The 7235-nt window shown below is 31.4% G+C and overlaps 1 long non-coding RNA gene across 1 annotated transcript; it reads right to left on the bottom strand.

Annotated features, from left to right (window-relative positions):
- Positions 1-2688: 2688 nt before the first annotated feature.
- On the bottom strand, positions 2689-3850 carry LOC128160400 (uncharacterized). Its single transcript, XR_008240277.1, has 3 exons — positions 3506-3850; positions 3205-3324; positions 2689-2787 (listed from the first exon to the last, which is right to left on the bottom strand). It is a non-coding gene; the product is annotated as an uncharacterized LOC128160400 (long non-coding RNA).
- Between the last annotated feature and the right edge of the window lie 3385 nt (positions 3851-7235).

Genomic DNA, 7235 nt, shown 5'->3' on the forward strand with positions numbered 1-7235 from the left:
GTTTCGCAGGAAAGACCCGGTCAAATTTTACAAAAAAGGTAAATGTGAGGTTTGGGTGATCATGATTATGTGAGGGGTATAAATTGCTAGAATATTTATTTCATTTATTTGTGGAAAGGTTAGGTCATATCCATTACATTGATATGTGACACTTTAGTACCACTACCCTTTTTATCAGATATGGAATGAAAGTGCGAAACTATGGCCTAAATTTTCACTTTCGTTTTTATAATGGAAATGCGGGTGGAGGGTGTCAGAACATGAAATCTCACTCGAGGGAAACATGATCGATTTTAAATCAATTGTTGACTCTTTGCATTGGTAAACATTAACTTTCAATACCCTCGTAGTTTACGAGAGTCACCCGAGATTGGAGATATATAATTGGACCCACATGTACGTGTATGAAAAAGCGAAGAAGGGGCAATCTTTCAAAAGCTTTCCAGATCACCCCGGTCTATTCTAATAAATGTTTTGTGTAAGTTGTCCATGTTTTATTCTGAAATGTCTGAAATTAAGGATTCCTGACCACGTCTACCCTACATGTAAACCAGTTTAAACATATTTAAAAATCCACTGATAAATAAAACAGAAATACGACCAGTATCTGCTTCACATTTCCTCCACAGATAAAAAAAATCTCATTTTCAACATATGGTTTAAAATCAATGAACATGTCGTATTTCAGAGGAAATAATCAGAAATAAATATAAAATAAATTTCATATAACAAGGAAACGTGTAAAAAGTCGTGTATATAATTTATTTTAAATTTGTTATTAATCGCTACACCAATAAAAGACAGGGCTTTCCCGGGGCCTCATCCTTACCAAATATGAAGGCTCTAACATAGGAAACATGGTGTTGGCCAGCCCTTTGATAGATATTCACATATAGCTGTGTTATGCGGAATTTCCTGTTTCCCCATGCTAGCAAAGCCTGTAAATGGTCGTGTAAACCCAATTTTTTTTTAAGAGTCGACTAGACTTTCTCCCATCCTCACCAAATATGAAGGCCTAAATATGGGATACAGGGTGTTAGCCAGCCCCTTGAGTACTATTCTCAATGGAACAGAATATGATGATTTCCTTACCTTCTCGCCAGGCTAGCTAACCATGTCAATGTTCAGGTCAGGTCAGCAAGTAATGATTTTTACTATTTTACATTTTCTTTTAATTAAGAAGGAAATGTATATGAAATTTTAAATATACGTTGTTATGGGTAAAAGTAACTCTATGGCCCTATATTCGATCAAAGATCACTCACAAAGATTAAATTTTTAAACTTGATAAATTATTCATACACACACACAAAAATACAACTTACACTAGGAATCCTAACGTAAGTGTCTGTTAATCTGCTGAATAAATCTCACAAATCACAATGTCCTAGCAAGTAAGTGACTTTTCACAGTTTTGATAAAATGTCTTGGAACCAAAGTCTAATGAACGTATTTTTTTAGCACTGTTTACAGGTTATTTATACTAAAATATAAAAGTTATATGTACAAGAAGTTACATGGATTAACTGGACACTCAAGAATGTTGGGAAAGTATAACTGACCACTTTAGAATGGATAGATATTCTAATATACAAACCTACTTTGATATATAACAACGTTTATTAGCATGTTTGCGGTAATTTGAATAGCGAACCGACCACAGAATTCTATTTGCTATATGAACAACTTCTGAATGCCAGTCCCAACTTAGTATGAGTTTTGGACATTTTTTTTACATTAATTATCTTTAAGTTTAATTTCCAGTTTACTTTATATATTTCAATACCTGTACTTTAAATGCGTTTATTTACAACCAAGGACATACTGGCATTAGCAATAATTATCAAAAGTATCGCGTGACGCGATTTCATTTCGATCCATGCATCAATTTTCTTTTATTCTATTGAACACATTAATACAATATCCTTTTAAAAAAAGGAATATGATATTTAACTTAATTTCTGTATAGGATCATACTTTACGACGATTAAATTCTCATATATGTTGTGTCCACAATGATGTTCGAAACGGGTATTTATTTTCTTCATATCCCATTCAGTTTTGAACATAAGCATTCAAAATTTATTGATAGATTCGTATTAACAAGAACAAATTTATTTGCTTTATTCTAAAGCAATGTTTTTACAAGATATTTTTAATTTTAACTTATTTATTTCACAACGATTGACAAGCAATTTCTTATATTAATGTCTCTCGTTTGTACGGATGTTTTACGCGGTGTGGTCCTCAATGTAGGAGGAGAAAGCGAAATTTGTGAATTTATTTCAAACCGTGCATGATATTTTTTTCGAAGTATAATATGTTAACATAGCGTAAAGAATTTGCCAATCCCTTATATGTATATACGTCTTTTACAATCAGTCTTTGGAGATAATACATTTAGAAAAATGGCATTGGTGTAAAAAATGCAAGTTATTTAAGGTGGATCTCTACACCAAATAAGTGTAGGAGATTTTTGTTGCATGCATTTGTTACCAATACTAGGCACAGTATTCAACAATAATAGACCTCAAAATACAATACACTATTTTCTAGAGAATTTTTAAAATATCAGTCTGGTTCCAGATAACCCCATATTTATCAAATTATTAAACATTTCTGTTTTAAAAATCTTATGAAAGTGAAATGTTAATAAGTTTAGAAATAAAAAACAAAAAAAATCATGAATGAAGTTTGTATGATTTTTATTGGAATCCACATAAATATGAAACTAAAATATAAAAAAATTCTTTTAAGGCAAACTGCTGGACAAAATCCCACAAAAACCTGAAAATATAAACAATATTCGTTGGTTAATAGGATGAAGAAAAGAAATTGAATGAAATTGAAAAATTAAAGGAAATACTTAATTATTGCAAAAATCTTGGTATAAAAGATCCTGTTTAAGAGTTGTCTTTCTTTATTTTACATGGTCTCAAATATCTTGGGATCAATTTTTTAATTGATAAAAATCACGAAGAAAAATTAAAAAAGGAACAAGTCTATGCTAAATATGTAGATATAAGATTAGTAGTGCTTATGATAATGTTTGAAGCTGAAAAATTATATTTTTGATGAATGCATTATATATATTTAACTCTTTAAAACAAAATATTAGTAGTTAAATTGCCTTTTATTTTTATTTATTTTTTTTTTTATACAATAGCAATTATAAACAACAACCATACGCATATTAATACATACATTAGATGTCCATAGTGATACACATGCATGTGTGGAAATGAAAAACATGCTCCTTTTCAGAATTCTGTCTTTTCCTCATTTGGCCTGCAAATCCGGGCCTCCACTGCTATTGCTACCTAGCTGTATTTATTTTAACCAAAATACATTAGTTTAATGTCAAAGTTTCAATGAAAGTCTTTTACTGCAAATGTTTTTTTTAAATTTGGGAAGTTAGGATCAATTCAAGAGATCGTACTACGGTACTTTCGTTTTATATTCATCATACATATATAGTTCAAATGAAAATTTGACATCTGCTTACCTATATCGATAATCCGCCACATATGTATGATCGTCTGTTGCAGATGACATGACAAAAATGTATTGCCAATAGCAGCAGAGCAGGGAAACTGTATATTATTTAGATTCCACGTTTTCCGTACAAAACAGCTGATAATCAATGTTAGTTAAAAGCTTTGAACAGGAAAGAAATTTGACTTATTTTCTAAGCGTTTTGGTGATTTCAGTCCTATCTCACCTCCTTAGTTAGAAGAGTTCAATTAAACGGTGTATAGCTATTTTGTACCACGACATAATGTTATCAATCCGGAACACAATGGCGTTTCGAACGGAAGTCAGACATGTTTTGACGATGTAGCCTTCCACCTTAAAAAATGAAATTCAAGAAGTCTATATCCTACGGCTTACAAACAGGATCAGATCATCAGATTATTTATCAAAAAATTAGTACCACCTGTTGTCTGTTGGCGAGGCCTTGTTCTGTTTACAGGCTCCTGACATTATATATTGTTCTCATAATAAAAATGATAACCCCCACATAAAAATACACAAAGCATGTTTTTAATGAATGACACCGAGTGAACGATTCTTGTCATCAAAGCGTGCTTACACTAGGATATAGTTACCGAGGATTCTGTTCAGTTCTTTACACAATTTTTCATAAATATCTTCAATTTGAAGAGCAGACTTGAAGAAAATCGCAGCAAAATTCAAAATGCACAATTTTGTATTAAAAAATAAAAAGGTGTTTATCCAAATGAAAAGAAAAATCATGTCAACAGGTTGATTTAAACCAGGATACAAAAAACTTTAGGTATGCTTTAAGTTACATGTACATATTTACCCTTAAAAATTCAATTAATAAGCAAAAATAAAATATTTGAGAAATGCATGTCGCAAAACCGTGAATGGTAAATATCAAATCCAATTGGCTACCGCTATTCACTCTGTTCAACAAGTTTACCATTCTAACGCGTTCATATCACGTGATTGACTTTCTATTAAACCTTTATACAGAATACTCTTTCGTTTCACACGCATTTCTCTACTTTGAAGAGATTATAAAAAGAAAAATCTATACGACAGAGCCATTGCCGGTGTAATGAAGAATAATGACCCCCGTAGAATAATGACCGGGGGTCATTTTTCTACGTAGAAAAATGACCCCCCGGTCATTATTCTACGCAGAAAAATGACCCCCCGGTCATTATTCTACGTAGAAAAATGACCCCTTTGCCAGGCATTCATTGATGATCCTTTTCTTATAAAATTGATATAAATTCAACCGTCGGAAACCTTTTAAAATCTTAGTATTAATTTTCAAATGACATATGTGATAAATTTGGAGGACGAATTTACGTCATCTAGATTTGAACAAAGGCTTGAAAATTTCTATTCAAAGCTTGACTTATCTTTCTGATATTAAACTAGACATAAGACGTTAAGTTATGTCGCAGCGATATACAATATATTGTAACGTTTTTAAAAACAATGATATCCTTTAAATTCTAAAATGATACCTAATAAAACGTTTAATTCAAATTCAAATTGTTATAATTAAAATATGTTGCTGCCTCATTTTCAATAATACAGCGCCCATTAGAATGTGAGAAGCACAAAGCATTCTGTCCTTTGAAAATCAGTACTAAGATTTTAAAGATTTCCTACGTTTGAATTTATGTTAATTTGTATAAGGTTAAATTTAATTCATTTACATCTTTATATTATTTAAGTTAATATATTTGTTTTCAGTAACTATTCTTCATAAGGGTTCTTCTATGAAATAACAATATTTATATTTAAGTTTCGCGTTTAATCGCGAAAGTTTCGCGTTAATTCGCGAAAGTTACGGGTAATATCGCGAAAGTTTTGCGTTTATTCGCGAAAGTAACGCGTTATATCGCGAAAGTTACGCGTTTATTCGCGAAAGTTTTGCGTTTATTCGCGAAAGTTTCGCGTTTATTCGCGAAAGTAACGCGTTATATCGCGAAAGTTTCGCGTTTATTCGCGAAAGTATCGCGTTTATTAGCGAAAGTTTCGCGTTTATTCGCGAAAAAAATATTTTTTTTACCTACGAAAATGAGCTTAATGGGCTTTCGTACATATATGTTTACCAGTGCTGGCTATGCCTAATCATTATCTACTCCGAACAAAATTTAATGTCCGCCATAATGTGTACAAATCCACTTCCAGCCGTCTCTTTACCGTGGACCAAACACAGTAACAATGTAATTTCATTATGCAACAATCCTTGCTCATGCATGGATCTAGAGGGGGATAGGGGGTCCGCCCCCACCGCGGAAAATTGAATATTAATAATTTCACTCAGTAAAAGGGGAGAGGGAGTCCGGACCCCATCCCCCGGTAAATTTTATTTAATTAATTTTACAAAAATAAGATTTTCAAAATATATGCCTCGGAACCCTTTAAAAGATGGAGATCTCTGCAATTATAAAACATAGGTAATCACAGATTACAAAGCTCACCGAGACGAGGCATCACCTTTATGAGGCATCGCCTTTTGGAGACTACCTTTATCATATTATATGAAAACCATCTTTTATGATCTTGGATATTTATGGATTCTGTTTTGAAACAATATCGTATATCATCTGTTAAAAAATTGTATGATAACCATATGTTCATATGTTAATCAATACAATAATATAAAATTAAAATTGCATCCTATCATAATTACAATATATATCATATAATACCATAAAATACCGTAAAATATTGTGAGATATGATATTGTAACGTACGATGACATTGTATTGTGTTATACATTATTGTATTTGATCAAACAATACAATATTATAAAACATAATACAATATTGTATTATATGAAACAATATCAAACTGCAATAATACATCATAACATTGAAACATATAATATTATATTGTATAATTAAGCATTGAATCATTATTGTTTGAAAGATGTGGTCTCATAACTGCAACGGTGTGTGCATACAAATTGTATAACGTGCGCTAGCGCGTTATGAAAATTTGTTTGCACACATTGTTGCAGTTATGAGACCACATCTTTCAAAAAATAATGATTCAATACTTATATTTACGTTGTTTAAACATGTATTTCCTTCCTGCAAATATGATTTTTTTTAAAAGGCTCTGTCTTATTCAACAAGTGATGCGAAATTAACAGAATGGCCACTGGAACAGCCACAATATGCTGACAATATGCTTGTATCATATCAAATGAAACAATATCATGGGATAAAGTAAAATATTATATAATACAATCATACTATACCCATTGTATCATATGATACAATAAAATCTCATAAAATACAATTCCATGTGATATGATAATATATAATATAAACCAATATCATATTATACAATATCGTATGATACGACATTTTATAATATTATCATATCATAGGGATCATGTTACATCATTTAACAACAACTACATCTATCTATCAAGCAGGTTTGAATGAGGTAGGAGATTTCTTTAGCATCCTTAATAATGGAGATCAGGCTTTGCATCTGAAGCAACCTCTGCGTTTCATTTATAATATAGTTAAATCAACTATGCAAGCTATTTATCTAGCTATAAAACATGTGACCTGTTCCAAAATACTAAACCTCAACAAGAATCATAAACCTATGGCTCTGATTCAGCATTCAAGCCTGTCAGGTGCATCACTATAATAAGACTATATCAATGCAATATTGGTGAAGTTAGGACCAGTAGTAACTAAGATATTATCATTAGAGGGCACCTGCAA

The sequence above is a fragment of the Crassostrea angulata genome, chromosome 8 (genome assembly GCF_025612915.1).
Source record: "Crassostrea angulata isolate pt1a10 chromosome 8, ASM2561291v2, whole genome shotgun sequence".
Lineage (NCBI taxonomy): Eukaryota > Metazoa > Mollusca > Bivalvia > Ostreida > Ostreidae > Magallana > Magallana angulata.